Source organism: Oxyura jamaicensis, chromosome 2, assembly GCF_011077185.1.
Source record: "Oxyura jamaicensis isolate SHBP4307 breed ruddy duck chromosome 2, BPBGC_Ojam_1.0, whole genome shotgun sequence".
In the NCBI taxonomy this organism is placed as follows: domain Eukaryota; kingdom Metazoa; phylum Chordata; class Aves; order Anseriformes; family Anatidae; genus Oxyura; species Oxyura jamaicensis.
The window spans coordinates 112,251,259-112,273,340 of NC_048894.1; the positions used below are offsets into that span (position 1 = coordinate 112,251,259).

General features: G+C 36.5%; 1 long non-coding RNA gene across 1 annotated transcript; it reads right to left on the reverse strand.

Moving 5' to 3' along the window:
- Positions 1 to 331: 331 nt before the first annotated feature.
- On the reverse strand, positions 332 to 12,864 carry LOC118162712. The gene is made up of 3 exons (XR_004748577.1): positions 12,851 to 12,864; positions 3,153 to 3,157; positions 332 to 505 (listed from the first exon to the last, which is right to left on the reverse strand). It is a non-coding gene; the product is annotated as an uncharacterized LOC118162712 (long non-coding RNA).
- Positions 12,865 to 22,082: the final 9,218 nt, after the last annotated feature.

Here is a 22,082-nt window from a genome sequence, read left to right on the forward strand (position 1 = left end):
CTGTAAACTGTGGATCTTAAATAGCACTGGGTTTAGATCTGATTATTTATTTATTTATTTATTTATTCCTGTTGGAAAATGGATGACTATACCATCATATTACTTTCTGCAAAAAGTTTCTCATTCTCAAAATGTGTCACTTTTGAAAGAGACACCATTAATCTGGAGAGCAAACACCTATCTGTGTGAAGCCTGGGATATTTTTAATCTTCAGTTTCTGTTTCATTGAATAAAATCTTAGAATTGTAGAATAGTTTGGGTTGGAAGGGACCATAAAATCACCTGCTTCCAAGCCCCCTGCCATGAGCAGGGACACCTCCCACCAGACCAAATTGCTCAAATCCACACCTAACCTGGCCTTGAACACCTCCAGGGATAGGGCATTCACAGCTTCTCTGGGAAGCCTGTGCCAGTGGCTCACCACCCTCCGAGTAAAGAATTTCTTCCTTATATATAATCTAAATCTAACCTTTTTTTAGTTCAAAACTATTACTCCTTCTCCTGTCTACACTGACAAAGGGTCCCTCCCCAGCTTTCCTGTAAGTCCCCTTTAGGTACTGGAAGGCTGCTATGAGGGCTCCCTGGAGCCTTCTCTTCTCCAGGCTGAACAACCCCAGCTCCCTCAGGCTGTCTTCATAAGAAAGGTGCTCCAGACCTCTGATAGTCTTCATGGTCCTCCTTCAGCTTCTTTATAATAGGTCCATGTGCTTTTTGTGCTGGGAGCCCCAGAGCTGAATGCAGTGCTCGAGATGGTGTCTGATGAGAGCAGAGTAAAGGGAGAAGAATCACTTTCCTCGCTCGGCTGGCCAAGCTTCTTTTGAGGCAGCCCAGGATATGATTGGCTTTCTGAGATGCAAGTGTACATTGCCGGCTCATGTTGAGCTTTTAATAGAAGCTGATATATTTGATATATACCTAGCATCTCAGAACTTCTCTTCTTCACTGGCCATAACCATTCCCTTTAAATTTGACACCCTTATTTTTTTGTGTCTACCTCAAGGGCTCAGAAACACATGTACTCCAGTCTGTGCACTCAGGACATGTAAGTATGTTATTCTGATTGCACACCATTGGAAGCCATGGTGCACCTGTTATGAAAATACACATTGTAAAGTCAGGATGAGCATTGAACATATTAAAACTTCAGTGGCTCTGTGACCTTTTCTGCACTGGTGGCACTACAGTTATTTCTGGAGAAACAGCATGAGATATAAACACAGGTTTATGACTTCCCTCAGCTAAAGAAAAAGCTGATTTGTGAAGGAGAAAGCTATTCAAACACTAGCATCTTTAATAATAGCAATGGGAATAAAGAATGTTGCTATCTAAGGATTTTTTATTTTTATTTTTATTTTTTTTTATGCACTCAGTGTGAAAGCCTTCTTTAAAAGAAATTGAAGGGATTTCTTCAGTATTTTTTTTTTTTTCTGTTCATTTTTAAGGAATTCTTCTTGGTTTTCCTCTTCATGGGAATTTTAGACAAAAACGGAAGATAACTGTGGTTATATCCAGCCCCCATTATCATAATATGTTTAGGATAATGTAAAACTGACATCGTTTACTATATCTGAGCACAATAATATACTATGAGAATAAAATCTGAAGAACAAATCCCAGGCTTTCTAATCAGACATGCTTTTGAGTTATGGCTGGGAGTTTCCTTTAAACAAGGTTTAGAAAAAGGTGAACTATTCATGGTAAATACTTTGGTTAATTTCCTTTTTTTTTTTTTTTTTTTTTTTTTTCCTATTAATTGCTGTGTTTGATTTTGTGTGAAATAAATTAATACATTTTACAGTAAGGCATCTTAGCCTGTTATTCCAAAACTGCTTCATTCAGCAACTCATTATTTTTTATACTAAGTACATGAAGACACCAAAAAAGAATTAAGTACAGTATGCACTGCAAGTGCAGGAATGGAAGAGAATCTTTGCTGCTCCGTTGACTGATGAGATGCATGTTCTCATCAGGGCTCAGATCAGGGCTATGCTAATACCACTACACCAAAGGGTGTCAGGGACTTTTTCAATGCTAAATTATGGGAGAAAAACACAGCTGAATAACTGCAGTCTTAATTAGAGATAAGCACATTCACCTTATTATTTTATCTGCTTAAGATGAGTGCTAAATTTTCATATCTGTCTCTTCACTCAGTTTCCAGAAAATTGGCTGATTTCTTGAACAGCTTTTTGGGAAGATAGACCTTAAGGATAAATATATTCAAATGTGTAAAGGGGAAGAACGTTTAGCTGAGAGACAATAGACTAATATGACGGAAGTGGTAAAAGGGCTTGCATTTATATTGAGAAAGAAGCAAACAGAGCTGTCATATAGATAGAGATGAGAAGGTAGTGTATTTACTTTTTATGAGATCAGTGTTTATAAGCAACACCTGGAGCTGTAGAGATCCTTGAAATCTGAATTTGATAGGAAAGATAGATTTTTAGGTACAAATTGAAAGTATTGGAAAAATAGTCTGAAAGATATGGTTATAGACAGTGGAATAGCATACCAAACAGACTCGACCTGCCATCAATCATGTAAAAGTAGACTGTAACAAAAAGATTATAAGTATTTCTATATATATGTAATACATATATGACAATACATTACAAAATAAATGTATGTTCTTTAATAAAATTTAATGTAAAACATAATACAAATAATTCTTTTACATATATTCTTAAAATTTCAGAACAAAGCTTATTTATATTCAGTAGTCAAAATGGAAAGCTAGAACTACACCTACCTCATTGAAAGCTATTCAACAATGTTCAAAATGTGTCAATATTTGTGAATGTAGTTCCAACAAGTGCTGGAAAGATATCGTATACCAGCCTGTTTTGATCCGTGGTTATATTACCTTCAGTTATAAGCTATGGCAGTTCTTTCTCCAGTTGCAAGAAAGAACTTACCAGGAAGCAGCTGCTATTGTAAAATTTTCATCTGATTTGTTGCTCCTCCTGTTTTAGCATGCAATCTTTGGATAACATTTGGGTAATCAATCTCTTGCTTGCTTATCCAAACCCAACCTAATGTGTTGAGATTTGTCCTTCACCACTGATGTGAATTTATTTTATTAGTCACATCAGTTAGATTTAATTATCATCATTATTCAGTAATAACCTCATGTCTGACAAGAGAAAGAATACCACTGCTTATCGAACTCCTTATCCAAAAGTAGGAAGGTTATTGAGTGAGATCTATTTTAGGAAGAGGAAAAGAGCAGATGAAAGGCAATATTCAGTGTAGTAACAGATAGTTAGCTGTGCATTGTTATGTAGCTGTTGAGATGTACGGGTCCCATATTCTGATACTACTTTCTTGTTTGTTAATTCCATTTAAAATCTGTGTCTTTATCAAACTTGAACAAAGAAGACAGGCTTTTTTTTTTTTTTTTTTTTTTTTTTTTTTTTATTTTTAAATAAAATTTTTTTTTTTTTTAATTAAAATTAAAATTTTTTTATTTATTAAAAATTAAAAAAAAAAACAGGTTTTTTTTTTTTTTTTTTTTTTTTTTTTTTGTAAGTTTCACTTACAGTACTTCAAGGTTTCACTCGAAACACTTGATTAACAAATATTTACCGAGGACAAGCTTTCTCCATAGGAGCACAATGAAAGAACCGACCAAACCAATTTCACTCTAATTTGAGAATGCAGCGGTAATACCCCTCTGCTGAACCTGATCTGTCTCACCTTGTACCCCACTGTGCTAGGGACGGGGAAAGAATGTGTTTGAGCACATGTCTAATGGGCTTGAATGGCATAGGATTGAAACCTATTTTGGTAACAGAGCTTTATAAAAGATTCTATGGTCTTTGAACCTGGCTCTTTTCCAAAGTGGAGGGGCACTGTTGTGGCTTGCTTGTCATTTCTGCACACTAAATAGAAAAGAAATCGGACTCCAAAGTAGCTCCTTCCCAGAACACCTTTGAAAATCACTGAAGCATACTTGCAGGAGGCAGCAACGAAGGAAATTAGAGGCCAAAGAGTTTATTTCAAATATACTGCAGAGCTCTCATGAGGATTAGAAGGGAGAAGCTGAACTGGGGCATAACAGAACAGTCAGTGGGAAGGACAGTGTTCAAACAGTTAATGTTAGAGGTGAACAAATTAGAGGACATAGGATCTTATTTGATGAATTTCCCTTCTGTTTGTGAATTACTAGCAAACTGTTCATCCGAGGTTGGTATTTCTTGGTGCACACAAGGCACACAAATTGATGCTGCTGAAAAAGAGCAGAGGTCCAGTCTAAGTATGTACACTGTGGAGGATATAAATTTTCTGCCATTTCAGAGCAGCTAAAAAGGCAAACCATCCAAGGCATTGCACACTGTAACTGTGCTTTTCACTCTGCTAAGCACTGAAACTCCAGTCCTGCCAGCACTAAATCCAGTGGAATGAACCATGTCCTGAGGCTGATCTTGCAGTATACAGGCCTTCACCACCCCACCATGCAAAACAAGGGCAGATCAACACATCGTCTGAGCCCATGGCTCCCTCTCCTGCTTTGCAGATGCCTCCCTGGATGTCAGGATTTTTTCTTTGCAGATGCTTTCTAATTGCAAATTTGTATGAAACCAAGCTTTTAAAAGAGATGTAAGACAGCAAAGCAAAACAAAACTGATCATGGTAAAGATCTAGCAAGTGGAAAGCTATAAGTAGTCCCATGCCTTTGTCTAGTCAGAACAAAATGTTAAATCCTCAATTGCTTTGGATCATGTGAAGCACACACAATAGTCAGTCATCTCCAGACTATCCCAACCACTTCATAAAATAAACTTTTCTTCATGCTGTTTTTTTCCTCTTGTTTGCGTAAGATGGCAAGTTTATATGGTCAGCCACTGTATATAGGCATCCTATTAACTGAAGAAAAAAACTTCAGGAAAAAAAAATAAAAAAATGGGCCATTTAAGAGAAAATAGAAAAAAAAGTTTGTTTGTTTTATAAAGCCAGCCATTAAAAATATCTTGAGTGATGACATTTCATTTTTGGGTCAAAGCAAAAGAGAATTTATTTTGGCCTTTTCCTTCTCTAAACTAAGAAAAATCTGAAAACTCCAGTGTAGCTGTAATATCAAACTCTGTCCAGTGTAAAAGAAACCACAGGCTGAATGTCCTTTCATATGACAAAAGAGAATTTTGTACCTGCTTGCACTAAGTCATCCCTTTATTACAAATGGAGCTTAATCTTATAATACTATATTAACTTTCTTCCTTTTGTCCTGTTTGCACTAATTGCAGAGGCCTTTTGAAGAAATGAGTGTGGTGCCAATTACTGAAAAAAATCAGTGAGATGCTGAGTCATACCTGTGATTCAGGGGACCATGCTTATTTTGAATTTATTTGAGAACAAAAATCAAAGGGTGATTGACATTTTATTCCCCTCCTATTTTAGATGCAAGTACATTACTATATTATCCACTTTTCATCTGACTCATAAAAATCATGTTTCAAGTCATAATGTTGTGCTCCTTGTGACAGAGACAGGGTTATTTTCTGCAGGGCTCTGTGAAAAAAAAATCATGAGCAAACCCTTAACTCCACAGAGCTTGCCTGCTGTTGCATTTTTGTTACCATTTGGCAGTTCTGACCTTTATAAACAGAGTCACTGATTTGCATTAAAATTAGTGGGGATCTGGGCATGATCCTTATGCCAGAAGTCATGCATGAGACTTTACTACACTGCTGACTTAGGAGCCTACAAGCCATATTTATGAAGCACACAAGAGAATGCCATTACAGAATAAGACTGAAATAGGGATGAAGGGGTAGTAGATAAGGTGAGGAAGGAGCCTGGCACATGGACAGAATATGAATTTTCTAATCCATATTTTTTAAAAAAAAAAAAAAAATATTGGTAGTTATTTCATTAATCCTCTTGTAAGCAACAATTAGCTACTTCTGTTCTTGATTTTAATGATCAGGCAGAGATCAGTTGTCCGGGGTTTGAATGCTGTCAAAGACATAGTATAGCCTGCCACCCTTCTCCTTCTGCTCTCCATTTTTTTTTTTTTTTTTTTTTTTTCCCCAAAGGTAGCTGTTAGAATTAGACAAGTCATTGAAGAAACACACAAGCACAAATGATATACATGATGCAAATTAATGTCAATGACTGATTGCTTCCATAGTCATTTTAACCTTTTCAAAATGAGCTCAAAGTGACCATTATCAAAGCCAAACAGTACCAATTCATGTCCACTCTGCACTGACTGCATACAGTGGAAGTTACTGGAGGATCAGGGCCCTAATCTCTATCCTAGTCAATTCATTATGTGCCTTGGACAAATTGCCAAGCCACAGCCCACTCCTGCTTAGCCCACAGAGGGCTAAGCCACACTGTGAATGGAACATATGGCCCTTCTGACAGCACTTAGGCTGTAATCAAGTCTCAGCATGACAGAAAGATATCTCTTAGATCCATTATATATAGGCTTCAGTTCGACTCTTCCTATTTGTTGCTGTGTCTTTTATAAACTAGGAAGGATTTTCAGTTTGATAAGCAGGATGAACTTCCCTGTGCACTATGATCTTAAATATGCTTCATGTTTACATTCACAGCAAGGTTCTGCAAGTGTGGCAGAGCAAGTTGTTAAGCCTTACCTTGCTGCAAAGGCATTGTTACTCTTAAGAGGCAGACACTACTAGCCCTTCTCCATGCTGAGGATTCCCCAGGTCACACAGGAAGGACCGAATTGCTTCTGATCATATGGAGGTCACAAAGCAGTATTCAAGACGAGATCAAAGATGAACAAGCCAAGTAAAAATCCTTATCTCAGAGATGTGATATCTTTCCTGGTTGTTGGAAGAAGAGTGTTCAGCTTTACACACTCCTATGCTGATCTGATAGCTGACTACTGTTGAAGGCTCCCCAAAGCTTGCAGCGGAGCCTTAAAGACAACTAACCATCAGGAAGGATGAAGGTCTTTTCCACACTGACTCACCTTTTGGCCTACCTCCTCCCCACATGAAAGCACTTAATGTTGCAGCTGGAGCTCAAGGACAGCTTTTGGGACACTTCCTTTGGATGACAAACTGAAACAGAGTGGGAAGAAGGTCCCAGAATTCCTCCGAGAACAGAGAGAGGTATAATAAAAATTTCCAGAGCATTTGAATGTATGTGAAAACCCATACCTCTGAGGCAGCTCAATGTCTGGTCCAGACTGCCTCCAGTTTCCTCAGGATGGTGCAACTTTGTACTGCCTGTACAAAGTTTGCCTTTGCTCTGGGCTGTGATCAAAAGCCTTAGCATTTCCTTTCTAGTTCTATGCAAGCCTACACTGGCAGCTTGTTTTCCAAAATGCTCCTGAGAATTTTGAAAACTGAAAGAAAGAATGTTATATCCAAATCTAATAATTGTAATGATAACATGTAAACAGATAAGGCTATCAGTTTGGTACAATAAACTATCCACTGTGAGATATTCAAATTCATTGATTCTTCTTTACAAGGCAATGGTAAAATAAAGTGCTTGTAGAGAAAGGAAAGAATATACAGAGAAGAAATAAAACAATAGTGGGACTTCAGGGGATAAAACCAAAGAAAAAGATACAGAGGAAAAGTCCACACTAATGCCAAATTAGACAAACCTAAACGTAGTCACCTGTGCAGTGTTTTGTACCTACAAGATCAAGCCAGGCAGGACAAATTAGACAAGAAAAACATGTATAGAAAAATGTGTAAGTGTCTGAGAAAATAGTTTGGAGTGAGGAGCTTGGTGTGAATTTCTTTTTCTGGAAGTACATACACCTACTTTAGTAGGAGTAATTTAGAGTGTTAATCCTAACCAGGGCCTCACAATAGAGGTGGTTCGATTGAAAAAACTTTCTTGAGTAAAACCAAATGCCCTGTAATGCAAAAGGTAGGTGTGGGATGCCATATGTACCAAAGGATGTTTGTTCAAACCCAGTCTTAAGCCAGCAACAGCAGCTACTGAAAAAGGTGAAGAAAAGATCCGAAGAGACCAGATAATATCACAAGAAACTGTCCCACAGCTTCTCTGGTCACAGGCTGTAATGGAAAATGAGAGTGATTCTTGCTTACTGGTGATTGACATAACTGATGTAGATTTTCATGACACTGAATAAGAATGGTGTTGCTAGTGTTTAGACTGGTTCCTCACTTTACCCTCTAAATATAGCCTTATGGAGAAGGTGAACGTGCAGGACAAAGGTGGAGGCACAATTCCTATATCCTATATAACCTATCCATCTATCTATCCTAGCTTTCTTGGTGACCCTAACAAAAATTATTGTATCACTCCAGGGAAAAGAGCAAATGGATAAAGCTATATTACTAGGCAAAACTGGAATAGAGACACTAACCTATTTTTTTTTTTTTGTGTGTGTGTGTGTGTGTGGTGATCACAAATGACAGAGATGACCTTTCATGAACTGAAGTTATGGGCAGCTCTGCAGAACCTAAAATTGGGTTGGACAGCAGGTCTGCTCAAGCTAATAATGCTGCTGGTACTTGTCAGGGGGCATGTCACTCCTGCTCTTGTAAGCTGTGAACATAAATTTTGGTCTGGGGAAACTTTTGGGGCAACCCTGTTTGGGTGAAAATGCAGTGATATGAAGTCATGATAGAGAGAGTTACATAGCTGAGGACCAGCCACATCAAAGAGTGGCCTGAGTCTGTCAGACTCTCTGGCACATAGATTCACAGCATAGCTTTTCTGGACCACAGGTCATCCTGTTTGACGATGTTACTATACGTGTATCTTTGCACAATGTGAAAACATTACAGAAGGAAATGCAGATCACCAGTCTGATCTACAACCCTGGTCATCTGTAAGGTCTACACTCTACACTCTACATTGAGTTAAGATTTGCTGGGAAGATGACAGAAAGTGTGGTGTTTGTGAAAGAGCAGCAACAAGCAGCAAAAGAAACATCCATCAAGAAGAGGTGGAAGAGAAAAACATAACTACAGCAACTGGTCACCAGCTTGAAATACGATCAGTAACCAGTCACTGAGCAAACAGATATTCCTGACCAGCTCTGCTCTTTTCTTCCCCTTTGTCACACAAAACATATGCTCCTGAAGGATATTTGCACAAAGTAAATCCTTAGCTTATAAGGCTACACTATAAAAAAGTGAAAAAAGTGAAAATGCTTTGCTGAATATTCTAAATATTCTACTTTTTTTTTTTTTTTTTTTGGTCTGATTCTTCTGGTAAAAGGTCTGCAGTTTTCAAAGATTGAGAAGTTTTTCCCTCACTACGCTAAATATCAGTTTGTGAGCACTTGTGTTGTTCTCAGGTACTTCTTAGTCAGGTTGTACTTTGAGAATAACTATCAATGACACTCTCATTAAACCTTGGAAGTAATTAGCTTATGTTAGTTATAACATATGATACCTAGCCATGTTTTCATTGGTGTCATGATCCCCTGTAGAACATTAACAAGCAAGCTGGCAAAACTTTATGCCAAAAAGGGCTTGCTTTCACAAGTTTTCACATGTGAATTCTCATTTTTCATGACAAGGCAGCACCTTTCCCTACAACAATCTAATACCAACTGCAAAATATATAGCTCAGTGTAGACTTTCTTTCCAGGGATGTAGTCTTTCAATTTCATAGGGATTATATATGACAGGTTTTAAGAAACTAGAATCCAGACTGAATCTCTAAGATATTTAATAGATAATTTATAGTTAAAGCAGAAGAGGATGTATTATTAGGGTTTGGCTGCATGTACCTACGAGCAGAAAAGATAATGACACAGCAACTATATTCAAGAAACCTGTCTGGACTTTAGAGAAAACAATCAAGGATAAAATGATCAGAGGCTGGATTCCTATCTTTGCTTCAGAACTGCCTAGAACTGTAAGCCTAAAAATAGCTGATCCTGACTTTATTAAGATCTCTTATTGCACAGTCTCCCCACCATTCTATGACACACCACTATCACAAGTTTTTGCTGACTTATATATTAACTATAGATTAACTAAGGCTAATTTTCTTCATACAGCACATCTGGAAGTCAAAAAACAAAACAAAACAACAACATCAACAACAACAACAAAAACAAACAAAAAACAACTCATTATATATAATGAGAACACACTAGGTATGATTGTCTCAATACCATTGCCATGTCTGCTTTTGATGACAAGATGAATAATGTATTTTACGAACATGATAAAACAAATGAAAAGCAAACTCAAGATATTTATATTCCCTAGTTCAAAATGTGGCTTAATTTAATTTTCTCAACATTGGTGTGCCTGTTAGTGAGAAGTCTTTTCCCCAGGTTGGCAACAGAACTAGTAGAACCACTATCAAAGATGTAGCTCTGCCAAGATAAATTTGTTTTTGCTGGCTTTGCTTATAATGTTCGGAAAGCCAGTGGGAAAAAAAAAAAAAAAAAAAAAAAAAAAAACAACAGCAACAACAAAAAAAAAAACAAGCAAGTAAGAACTAGCTGTCAGTGGCTGCCATATTTTTGCTGCCAATAGGTGAATGTAGATGAGCCTTTGAAAAAAAAAACTTACCAAAAAAAAAAGAAAGGTGTATGAATGTATTTTCACTATGTAATAGGAAGTAATACTCCCATCTCTTAGAATTCAACAGCAAATATATAATGCTTCAATAGAAGAGACCAAGAGTTCTGTAAAATTGAATTGGTTAAGCAAACTTACGCCTAAAAATGTTTCCAGTAATAAAGTATTTGGAAATGTAATGGAATATTTTAATATATTGTATATTTTAAAATATCTGCTTTCATGCAAAAGTTAGTCCTAAAATCTGTTCCCCATGGAAGACAAGTATCTTTATTCCCTTGCTACATATTTCAGAATGTATTGGTGACAGGTGATACAAGGTTGATTGAAGATCACCGTTCTGGAATTCTTGATTGTTGCTTCTATGTTAATTTCTCTTGACCATGCTGCTTTTCTTGCACTCATACATTGGGTAAGTTTTTCATTTGTCATTCTCCTTCCCAAGCATTCCTCCCATAAGTAGATCAGTATACTTCTAGAAAAAGCATATGAGCCATACAAACCAAACCAACCATGGTGAAGAATTGAGCTGCCTGCAACAGGTAATGAAGTTCTCCTTTCTCTGGCTGTCCTTCACATCTCCATTCACTAAGGAAATATCATATTTTAGTCCTAAATTATAGAATAATTGTTTGCGCACAAAATTGTATTTTCACCTTGAAGATAAAAGTTCCACTAATTTTTCACCAGATATTTCACTAGTTAATTTTATTAAGATTTCAATAGTTTGAGATAGTTTGTTTCCAATACATTTCTATAAGAAAAGATTAAGTAGGGGTGTTATTTTCTTTTTATAACTTTTTCTCCCTATTATTACCTATGAAGTGGTTAGTTTTACATGCAGAATTGTTGATTCTCTGAAATGCAGTTCATCATCCTTGAGTTTAGCTGTCACAAATAAAATAAATGTCCTGGGAATTGTTACTATTTTTGGTTGCGTGCATACACTTTATGGACCGATGTGCTAATTTTCATTAGTTTGGATGAAAACAGATTACTTGGCTTGTGGACTCTGTTGTTAAGAGCCAAGTTATTTTAAGACTAAGAGAAGACAAAGACTGTGCCTCATTTTTAAGTAAGTCTGGTCATCCGGAAGTGTTACTGCACAGTATGGATTGAATGTAGATGTTAATACTGACATTTCTGGGAAAGAAAGTCTGCTTTTTGGATGATTGGACTAATGGACTAATCCCTAATTGTTAAAACATATATTTTCTCAAGCTTTTTTTTTTTTTTTTTTTTTTTTTTGGTATGGACTTTTTCTAAAAAGAAAAAAAAAGAGAACTGATTGATGAAGAAAACAACTTGATATTTTAATATACATTTTTAATTTAAGATGTTGCTTCATTGGAATTGAATTTATTCTGTACTTTCTTAAGATGTAAACGTTAAAAAATCCCAATTTCTTCCATTATTACCTACTCTTATAATAAGGGAGCCATAGGCAGTCACTAGGAGCAAAGGCCTGCTTGGCTAGCTTATAAATATTCTGACAGATTCTTTTAAGTTAAAATCAGCCATGAGGAAGTTATTTTTCCTCCTGAGCTGATCCTTGCTGTGCCATCTGTAACTTTAGTTAAAAAAATGCAGCAAGTAGAGATAGAGTTCCTTCACTGCTTGGGCACATTACCCTTTCTGCATCATCTAAAAGTTGTCACTCTGCACTGTCTGACAGCACCATCTGGTTCAGAATACAATATTTCAGATATGGCCATTTCTAGAGCTAGATGTGCTGCCACCATATATAATTCGAGTGCTTTTTGCCTTTGTGCAATATCTTCTGAAATTGTAATGCTGATGTTGTATCTGGACCAAAAAGCCAGACTATTTAAACAGAAGCAATAAATTATTCGCATCAGAAACAGAGAAAAACAAACAAACAAAAGTCAGTGGACATCTCCTCATTTGCTGGGAAAGACAGAGGGGGGCACACATGGTATGCATTGCTATCACTCTCAGAGGGGCTAGAATATCCTTTGCCAGCTGTGGAGAGCTCTTGGGAGCTCTTCTAGCAGTGGCAGATCATTTAGAGTATCACTGGCTCCATACAATCCAACCTTCCCTCTTTAATGTGTCAACCAAGAATGATCTATAGCATACAAAGATCTCTCTCTACAGGTGCAGTCTTCGAAGAAACATAATCAGTGGCTATACAGCCAGTAATTTTGGTTAGAATTGCAGATCCTGTTTAATACTGGTCCAATCTTACCTAATTTCCCTTATATGGAAAATAATAATAATAACTTATAACAGTGCTTGTTTCATTAACAGGCAGGGAAACTTTATTGTAGAGAATGGAGAGAATGAATGGAGAGATTCAGTGGAACACTCAAACTGCCTTGCACCACTCTCTGACAAAAAGCATCCATAAATCTGATTTTATGTGGCGGTTGCAATAAGCGTCTGACTGCTTTGTCTCATTAGAGTTGTGGAAAGAAATTGGAATATGTCCCTAGCCTGGCAAACTAGGCCCTCTACCTGTAAATTATTAAACCTTATGTGTGTCAGGTGTGCTTAGAAAGGAATGAGCTAGAGAACAGAGAGAATAATAGAGGTTGCATCATTAGATACAAGAACCAGAAATGAGATCAGATGAAAACAATCATATTTTGGTTTGCTTTGGCTTTATTTGCTTATTAGGAAACATGGAACACTGCAACTCTCTATGAAAGGTCATGGTGACATGAGGAAAAAAAATGCTTCCTATGTATGCACCTCTGAATGAAATGTACCACTTTACTGTACAGGCATTGATTTTGAAGAAATACTCATGCATAGGGAGTCATGCTCAGTCCTAAGACATTATTTTTTCATCATAGTGAAAATAGGAAGAATACTTGGTAGAACTAATCAGACAAATTTAGTATGATGCTGATTTATGGGAGTAAATCCTGATTCTGGCAGTAGAGTGGACAGCTCAGCAGCAATGAGTTTTCCAGAGAGTGCTGTGTACTAATTGCTCCGTCTAAAATAACAATCCCTTGACAAGTTCCATTTGATAACATGAGTTGCAAGAACCCTAGTCCACTCTTGATCTGTGTTGGGTGTGCCAAATTGACCCCTCCATGCATCACAGAGCACACACACAGCTCTCCCTTGGGTTTTATTTGAAAGGATTTTAGGCAATCAAAACCTGACTTGCTTGGGCTCTGTGTTATACCTTTGACTGCATTTCTGATGGTTGACTGAACACATGCTTTGGCACACAGCATGTGAGAAAAAAAAATAAGAATCAAAGAATTAAACAAAAATATATGTATTTAAATGTAAAATATTTGTACATCTGCAGTTTCTGAGTAAAATGAAACAAATGCCATAGGCATTTGATATGAAATCGGGTATAAAATATATAAAATGATATAAAATATAAAAATAAGTGCATGGGACAATAAAGGGCCAGGACCGTGACTGTTTCATAGTGGGAGTCTGAACAAAGATATGCCCTTACATTGTCATCTTAAAGGTTGTCCAGAACAATGGCAGTCATCTACAAAGATATGAGTCTCTATAGCATAATATCACAGATTTAGCCATTAAGTGCCATTGGGAGCAATGCTGTTACTCCTAGGAAAAGTGCCATTACCTCCCATAGATAAAACAGTAAAAATCTCCATTTATCTTCTACATGGTGTTATTTAGCAATCAAGTTCCTTTTCTGCTTCAAAATCTGGAATAAATGAAGCACAGCTGGGGGATAGAATATAGGGACTGGTTGTTCTGAAGCTTTTGGTATGAAGCATGGCAGAGGCAGCTTTCAACTGCTTTGGAGTCACACTGCTCCGGAGGGCACTGTTAGCTGGCCTACTTTCTGGCAGAAAATGGAAGGCATTCACACTATGTACATTTCACCACAATGTGTCAGGTCAAGTTTGAGGCTCTGTGGCCCAGCAGTGATTTTGTTTGCTACAATTCCACATATGTTTTGTTTACTGAAACAATAAAAACAAGACAAACTCCTGCTATTACAAAATTTTCACTGACACAACAAATGCAGAGATATGCCTTTAATATACCAGCATGCAATGATTTATAACAATATGTGAGCACACAAAGGATGACTGACCAGTGGCAGAGTGAACTCTAGCAGCATGATTCATTCCAGACATTAAATCCTTACAGCTCTCCTGCATCCTCAATCAAACCCCCATGCTTTCCACATTGCTCACTAGACCCCGAGAATAACATGATTATTTTGGAAGTTCAGTCTCGCCTGCAGGCAAGAACTTGTCCCCTCATAGCTGAAACAAAAGTAGCACAGCAGGACCTTCACTATTAGGAACAGCAGCAGGAATTGTCCTCTTGAAACAACAGCTCTCTTATGTGTGAGCTTAAGTGTGGATATTTCATTTCTATAAATGTCATTCTCAACTGTCTCTGTATCAACCTAGATACATAATGAGTATAATCATTCCTGGCAAATAATGACAAGTGTAGTTCCAGAAAAAATATTCACAGTTTGGAAACGTTTTACAGAGTTAGTGTGAATAATAGGGAAAGGGAAATGAAACCACACTGATTTTTGCGAAATTAACCTTCTGATTACTGAAGTATCTCCTCTAATGAGTGTATCATTTGAAGGGACACCTTGTGTGATGGGACAGCCCCTGCTGCTTGGGAAAAGGTCTGGGACTCTTCAGCCCTATTATTCCCCCATTGCTCTTCCCTTACCCGCTCTTCCCCCTCCCTCCCAAACAAACAAACAAACAAAAAAGACACACAAACCCCTCAAATGTTGTTTGTTAAGACAAATATGTCAGTACACAGAAAAAGACTATAATGTGTCAGAATGTGAATGAACATAAAGTCTGACAAAATATATCACAGATAACTTTTCTTAAAACAAATATTTCTTTACAGACAGAACTGTGTCAGTCATGGCCACAGAAACAAAACCAATTTGTGAACAAATTATATTTACACTGCTGGCATCTGGCTACCAGAAACTGGTTGCTTTATAAGTATAGAGATAGATAAATTAGCTAGATTAAATAGATCGATGTAGGACGCTTTATCTGAATAGCCATGAACCCTTACTTAAGGGATTTATTTTATGAATTCTTGTGTAGTATATTACTTTGTTCTGAAGGCTTATAGCTTTCAAGGCTCTAAATCGTAGAACTATTGGCTTGCATGAAAAATGACGCATGAATCATATTGTACTATAAAGAAAAACATGATACCTGATTGTTCATTTTTTAATTTGCTATATGAGGAAAAAAACCTTCATTCTCTGACTTCAATTCAGTAATGAATTGCAAGATGGCAAAAAGATGTAAAAAGATCTTTAGTCTTTGGCTTTAAATAGGCTTTAAGGTCTTCCTGATGAACAATTAGTACCTTCAGGCTACTTGCTGCCTAAGTGGGATCCTGGTGCTCTCATTTGCTATAACACACTCAAGTACAGTAATGCTTGCATAGCTTAAATACAGCAACCACTCAGCAGGCAGTTGGATGAGTTGAGTTGTATAGGAAAGAGAGAATATTAGAGGAGTCAGGTCAGAAATCACAGTATTGTGTATAGCAGTAACGCATCTGCTGTTTGAAGCAATTACTTAAAAGAATTTAAAAATGATAGTATTCTAAACCCAAAGATGAGAAGGAAAAAGGAGATCTGTGGAGCAATAAGAAAAAAGCACAGACGTGAATTACTCACAGACAATGCTAGCGAATATTTGTTTAATGATGGAGAATATTTGATGTTCATTTCTTCCTCTTTCTGCCTGTGGTAAACATAGGTCTTACAGGTTTTGGCCCTCTGTACTTTATATATTGTGACAGGGTGTTGTGAGTCTTTGGTGGTGCACAATGTATTGCTGAGGACCTGTGTGACTGAATACTGGCTTGCCTGAGAGGACAGAGGACAATGTATGACACCCTCAGGTTATGCCTCTCAGCTCTCTGCTCCTGTGCTCAGTATCTAAACCTTCTTGAATCTGCCAGCTTGTCACATACACACAGCTCCCTCCTCTTCCACTGTAATGTGGACAAGTTTTGCTCTGAATTTGTGTTTATAACCTAACCACCTCAGGTGTGTTGCTGTTGATTGTATTTTGTACTTACCCAGACAGAAACAATGCTCAAGGAAGTGTCTCATCTGTGGGATGCAGTGATTCACCCAATTCAGTGCTTTTAAAGCCCTTAGATAAAGCTTTCCTGTTACATTAAAATATCCCTCTGTAATACAGTCATAACTAGCTGTCTGGAACAGCTAGGACATAATATGCAGATGACATTTATTTTAGCCTATTATTTAGGGTCTACAAGACTGTCCTGTAAAATCATTATTGTTATTATTTAGTTAATATTTGCAAGCAAATTGATCTCTTTCCATGAAATACGATTTATACATTCTTTTTTCCATTATTCACAGATGAAAAACATGCTGATGATACCATAAATTATTCATTGCTTACATCACACTTATTGAATTTTTTTTTTTTTTTTTTTGTCCGTTTCATCTACCTATACCTAAACTGCATGTATGGGATCCCAATTTTCTGAATAAGCTTTTAATCTGTGAATTTGTTATTTGCATTGAAATATTTTGCCCATTTAATCATTTCTTCAGTATAATTTCTTAAAGAACATTACATTTTCTAATTAAGTGCACAAAATTATTACTATATAATTCATACAGTGAGCTATCACTCCTTACTTAAAGCTTAATATGGAGAGTAGCAGACATATAAAAGGATACAGTAATGTTACCATGCAGTTGAAAATAAAAAATCAAACTAAACATGTCTCATTGAAACTGCTTTGGTAACCCAGCTAATAGAACTAAGTACACAAAATACATTTGGCAAGGTCATGGGGGCTGACTTCACCATTTGCTCAAATAGCACTGTTTAGTTTTACATTTTGTCCAAAAGACAATAAAACAATTTTTGTTCTCCTTTATCTTCATTCTAGCTTGGAGCAAAGTTATCTAAATGTGGTAATGATATTGTTAAAAGTGGTTTGTACAAACTTCAGAAGCACCCAGTTGTTCTTTCAGTTATGACCTTAAGCGGCCATGATAAATGAACTGGAATGTATCATCTTCAGTGAGATTAAATGCAACTGAAAAATGTTGTTAAAATTGGAGATGGGAGACATGAACACTAGGTTTTCAGGAGTGTAAATTTCAGCTAATTCACTGAAACTGGTGGAATTTTTTTTATTTTATTTATCATTCAATATATTCATAATCAGTCTCTGTGATCTAAACATTGTTACCCCAGAAGATTAGTAAGAGCATACAACAGAGTAGCATATTAGATGTACATAGGCTAGAAATGTGTTCCTCCTCAAGAAACACAATTTCAACAGTTCTTTCTCATTTCTCTTACATTTCTCCTCGAATTTAAAAGCATGAAAAATGTGTCACATAATACATCACATATTTTATCTGCTCAGTTATCAAGATCTTGATATGTTACCTACTGGTATATATATATATATTTAATTTATTTTCAAGATGGCAATAAAAATCACAGCTGTTTCAAAAGGAACATAAAATCCACCAAAAGGACAGATTTACAGATTTTTAAAGCAAATTTCAAATGCTCAGCTGTCATCATACCATCCGTTGCAATGAGTATAAATAACTTCCTCTTAATATATGAAGAATTGGGATGCAAAAAGAAAAAGATATTTGCATTGCAAGAAAACTCCAGGTGCTCTTAGAGTTATTTGGGACATTTTCCAGTTGACAATATGGAAGTACTGTCACTCAGGCCAGAAAGCTTGTTGCTATGGGGATACAATAGCAGCATCATTTGACAACTTGGCAATTGTTACAGTTGGCAGAGAGAAACTCTGAGAGAGGGTCTGTTGGATGATTTCAGGTGGGTGTGCACTAGGGATGGATGGGTGGTTAGGAGAAAAAACAAACAAACAAACAAACAAACAAAAAAAAAACACGGAGCTCTCTTTCACGTCTACTTTTTTTTTTTTTTTTTTTTTTTGTACTATTATTGATTTTTTGGTACAGTTTTATAGCAGCTTAACATTTTTGAAACAAGAAGGAAAGAAGACCCATATGCAGACACCAACTAGCTTTGCATCCATCCTGGTATGGATGTATATTGAACAGCAAAAAATTGTACAAGAACTAGAAAAGGGATAAAGCTTCAGCAAAAGCCAGCATGATTTTGGTTGTTCTCTCTGAGGAGTCATGTCATAAACCAACAACATTATAGTCCCTCTGTAGCTCAGATGAGATGGTAGTCGGAATATTAGAGTAACTGCAGCTCAGTACATAGAAAGTCAGAGATTAACTAGATAGAATTTAAAAACTGGTAGCAGTAATTATCAAGAACTGGAGATTGTTTTATAAAGATGAAAGAACTAACACTGTTTAACTTGTCTGAATGTCAGGTAAGATGTGTGTCACAAGCTTGCTAACAATTCAAGAGTCTGAACATCAAAGAAGTTAAGGAAATAGTCAAATAACAGTATTGGAGAAACTGAGGTGGAACTGAGGAAAATAAAATCTAAAATAAAAATTAATTGGGGAAACAATCCTACTGCTGAGTCTATTATGTTACAAAATGATCACTGTTTAAAGAAGGGTATTCTTCACTTAGAATGTCACAAGTGACATTGGACAATGCATAGAAAAATGTACATTAGGCAGAAATTATGCGGAGTGTTGCAACTAAGAAATGTATGAATCTTTCCATTTCAGTTTCTGGGAGGGCTGAGCAAATCTGGTGACTGTATTGGAGTGCCTTTCGAGTTGAAATAAATAAAGGCAACAATAATTGAAAAATGTTTCTGTAGCAGTGCGTGAAGAATCAGAAATATGTTTTATTTGAGTAATGTACTAGTATTAGTGAAAACATCCAGGTTCACATGCTGCAGGAGGATGGAGGGTGAAAAACAGTGTCCCAACTCAGTCACAGGCAAAAACATGGGAGTTTCATGAGCTGCAGTGTGGTCTAAATATATTACTAGGTTGATGTTATCGGGGGTATTGGGAAGGCTTTTCATTCCTTAATAGTTTTCCAGGGTAATACTAACTTTCCTGTCTCCACCAGAAGAAATATCAAGGCAAATGTTTTCTATGCCATTATGGTACAAACTATGCATTAGCTGCGATTATGTTTTTTAATCTTTGTTCCTGCAGGCAAACTGTCTCTTTCCCTTCTGGTCTCTTATGATCATGCCACCCAGGTTCTTTCCTTTCCCTGTGCAAATCAAAATCAATTAAAAGTATCCCCACAGGACTCAGTTTTCAGAGAACATACATATCCACACCTCTAATTGAAGTCAATGATAGCTGCAGGCATGTGGCATCTCTGAAACTCAGGCTCTAAAGAGCTAAGTAAAGAAAAACATATGGATTTTGTAGGTAATATACCATGGGAGAAATCTCTAAATAGACTCTGAAATAATGAAGCTACATGTTTTATGCTATAGTCCAACTTGCAATCACTAGGCCATCTCACCACAGGGGAAAAATGGATATTGAGAGTTATTGAACATTGCCATTTTTTTTTGCTGTGGATCAGCTTGAAGTTATTTAGCACAGATGTTTCTGTAATTGTGACACAATGGGAAAATCCACATGCTCAATAGCCCTCAAACTTACACTTCCATCTGTGCAGTGTGATGGTCTACACTTACTGTGCGTGGCTGCAAAATAAAACATACAAGAATACTCTCTGGCTTAAGATCTACTGCAAGATTTTTCCTAGCACCATCTGCACTTTTATTTACCTATATCCCTGTGGTTCCATGTTTAGTTGTAGCGCAATTACAAGACAGTCATATATGACTAGTGAAAATAAGAGTGTATAAAGAATGTACAAAATCTGACAGTGTGCTCACAAAGCTCTCATGATGTGAAATGGCAAATGGCTGACAGGAATTTAACAGTATACTGTTAAAATAATCAGTCTTTCTATTTATATTGCTCAAAGCTAGGTCAATGAGCCATTTTAGTAGCAATAGAAAGACAGGATTCCTATAATTTTACTGGAAAAATAGCATGTTTTGACACCCAGTATTGAAAACCTGGGTTCTGGAAAACATTTCCTCATCTTGATATCTTTGTTGCATTTAATTATTTTCCAAACAGTAGTGGGGAAAAGACAAACAAACAAACCAAAACCACAAACAAACAAACAAAAAGTCACCTTTTTGTATTTAACAAACACTATGAAATCAAAACAGTGTGTACCAATCCAGAAAATTAGAGGATGACTTTTAACACCTTTGAAATTTAAATAGGCTTGGCTGTTAATTATTTGTAGCTTATTTGTTCACTTTAGGCTCAGGATACCAAGGAAAAACAGAATAATCTTTCAGAATTCAGGCATATGTGACTGAGTACAGGACAGAACTTGGTGGTGGTACTATCCATGCAGGTTGGAACATTTTCCATCTTTTGCTGTTGCTTTGGGTCGCACGGTCTATTCCCAACTATCTGGAGTGAAAATTGAAGTGTTATCCCAATTCTTGACTTTATAGCCCTGGTACTGGGGTGGGCTTGAAATTTAACCTTTTCTGTACAGTGAGCTGCTGCTTATGTTCTGCTACCCTTCCTTGCAGTGTCCCGATTTAGTTTTCTTTAGTAACCTAGTTGTTGAAATGGGAAGTAAAACAGCATCTACTAGTGGACACTGTAAAACATTTCCCATCATGAAGCAGTGTTAAATAATACAAGAAAATTGCTGGGTTCTCACATTTAAAAAGAATGCTTCAGTCTGTGAGATTAAGGGAAATTTTTACACTTCTAAAACAGATAGCAATCTTATATAATTGTCTGGAACAGTCATTGAATTTTGTCCTATAGAAATCAGGATTATAAAGTAGCAGACTATAATTTGCTTGGAATACAAAAGAAAATGTTTTGTCTTTTGCTAGAAATGCAATGTGATTTGGAATACTCAAAAGTTCTAATTCACATCTTCCTTTCTTTCCTTCCAGACTGTCACTTTGGAAACTGAAATACATCATGATCTGAAGGAAGGAGTGAAGTCTTCATCACTGTTGCAAAAACAGCACATTTCTGGGATGAGTTTTGTTCAGCTCTTGAATCAACCTTTTTGTTTCTGTGGATATCACATAGGTTTATAAGATGGTTGACCTTCAGGTAGATGCACTGTGCGTAGTAGCTACCCAGAACTACAGTGTACCTGTTGCTGTATTTACACAGTATTTTCTTTCTCTCAGAAAGACAGAAAATGACTTGTGATGTAATATGTAATATTAAGGTCCAGCCTGCTAGTGTAACTTTCTACCCAAAATGTATTGGCAAAATCTATTGTACAAGTGTACAAGTTTCTTGAAGAATACCTTGTCACAGCAATCACTAAATTTTATATATTAAACCTAAAACTTTCAAACAATTTATAAGGAAGAAGAATGCCATATGCTCCATTATATATTTCCTTAAGGTAAAATTCAAGGTTAAATCTGCGGTTTTAGGCTTCCCTTTTCCTCTTTCCTTGGTTAAACCTTTTATTATTATTATTATTATTATTATTTCTTTTTATTATCTTTTTTTTTTTTTTTTTTTTTTTTTTTCCTTTTCTTTTATTCCTTTTGCTTTATTTGGAATGACTTTAGGGAACCCTTAACAATATG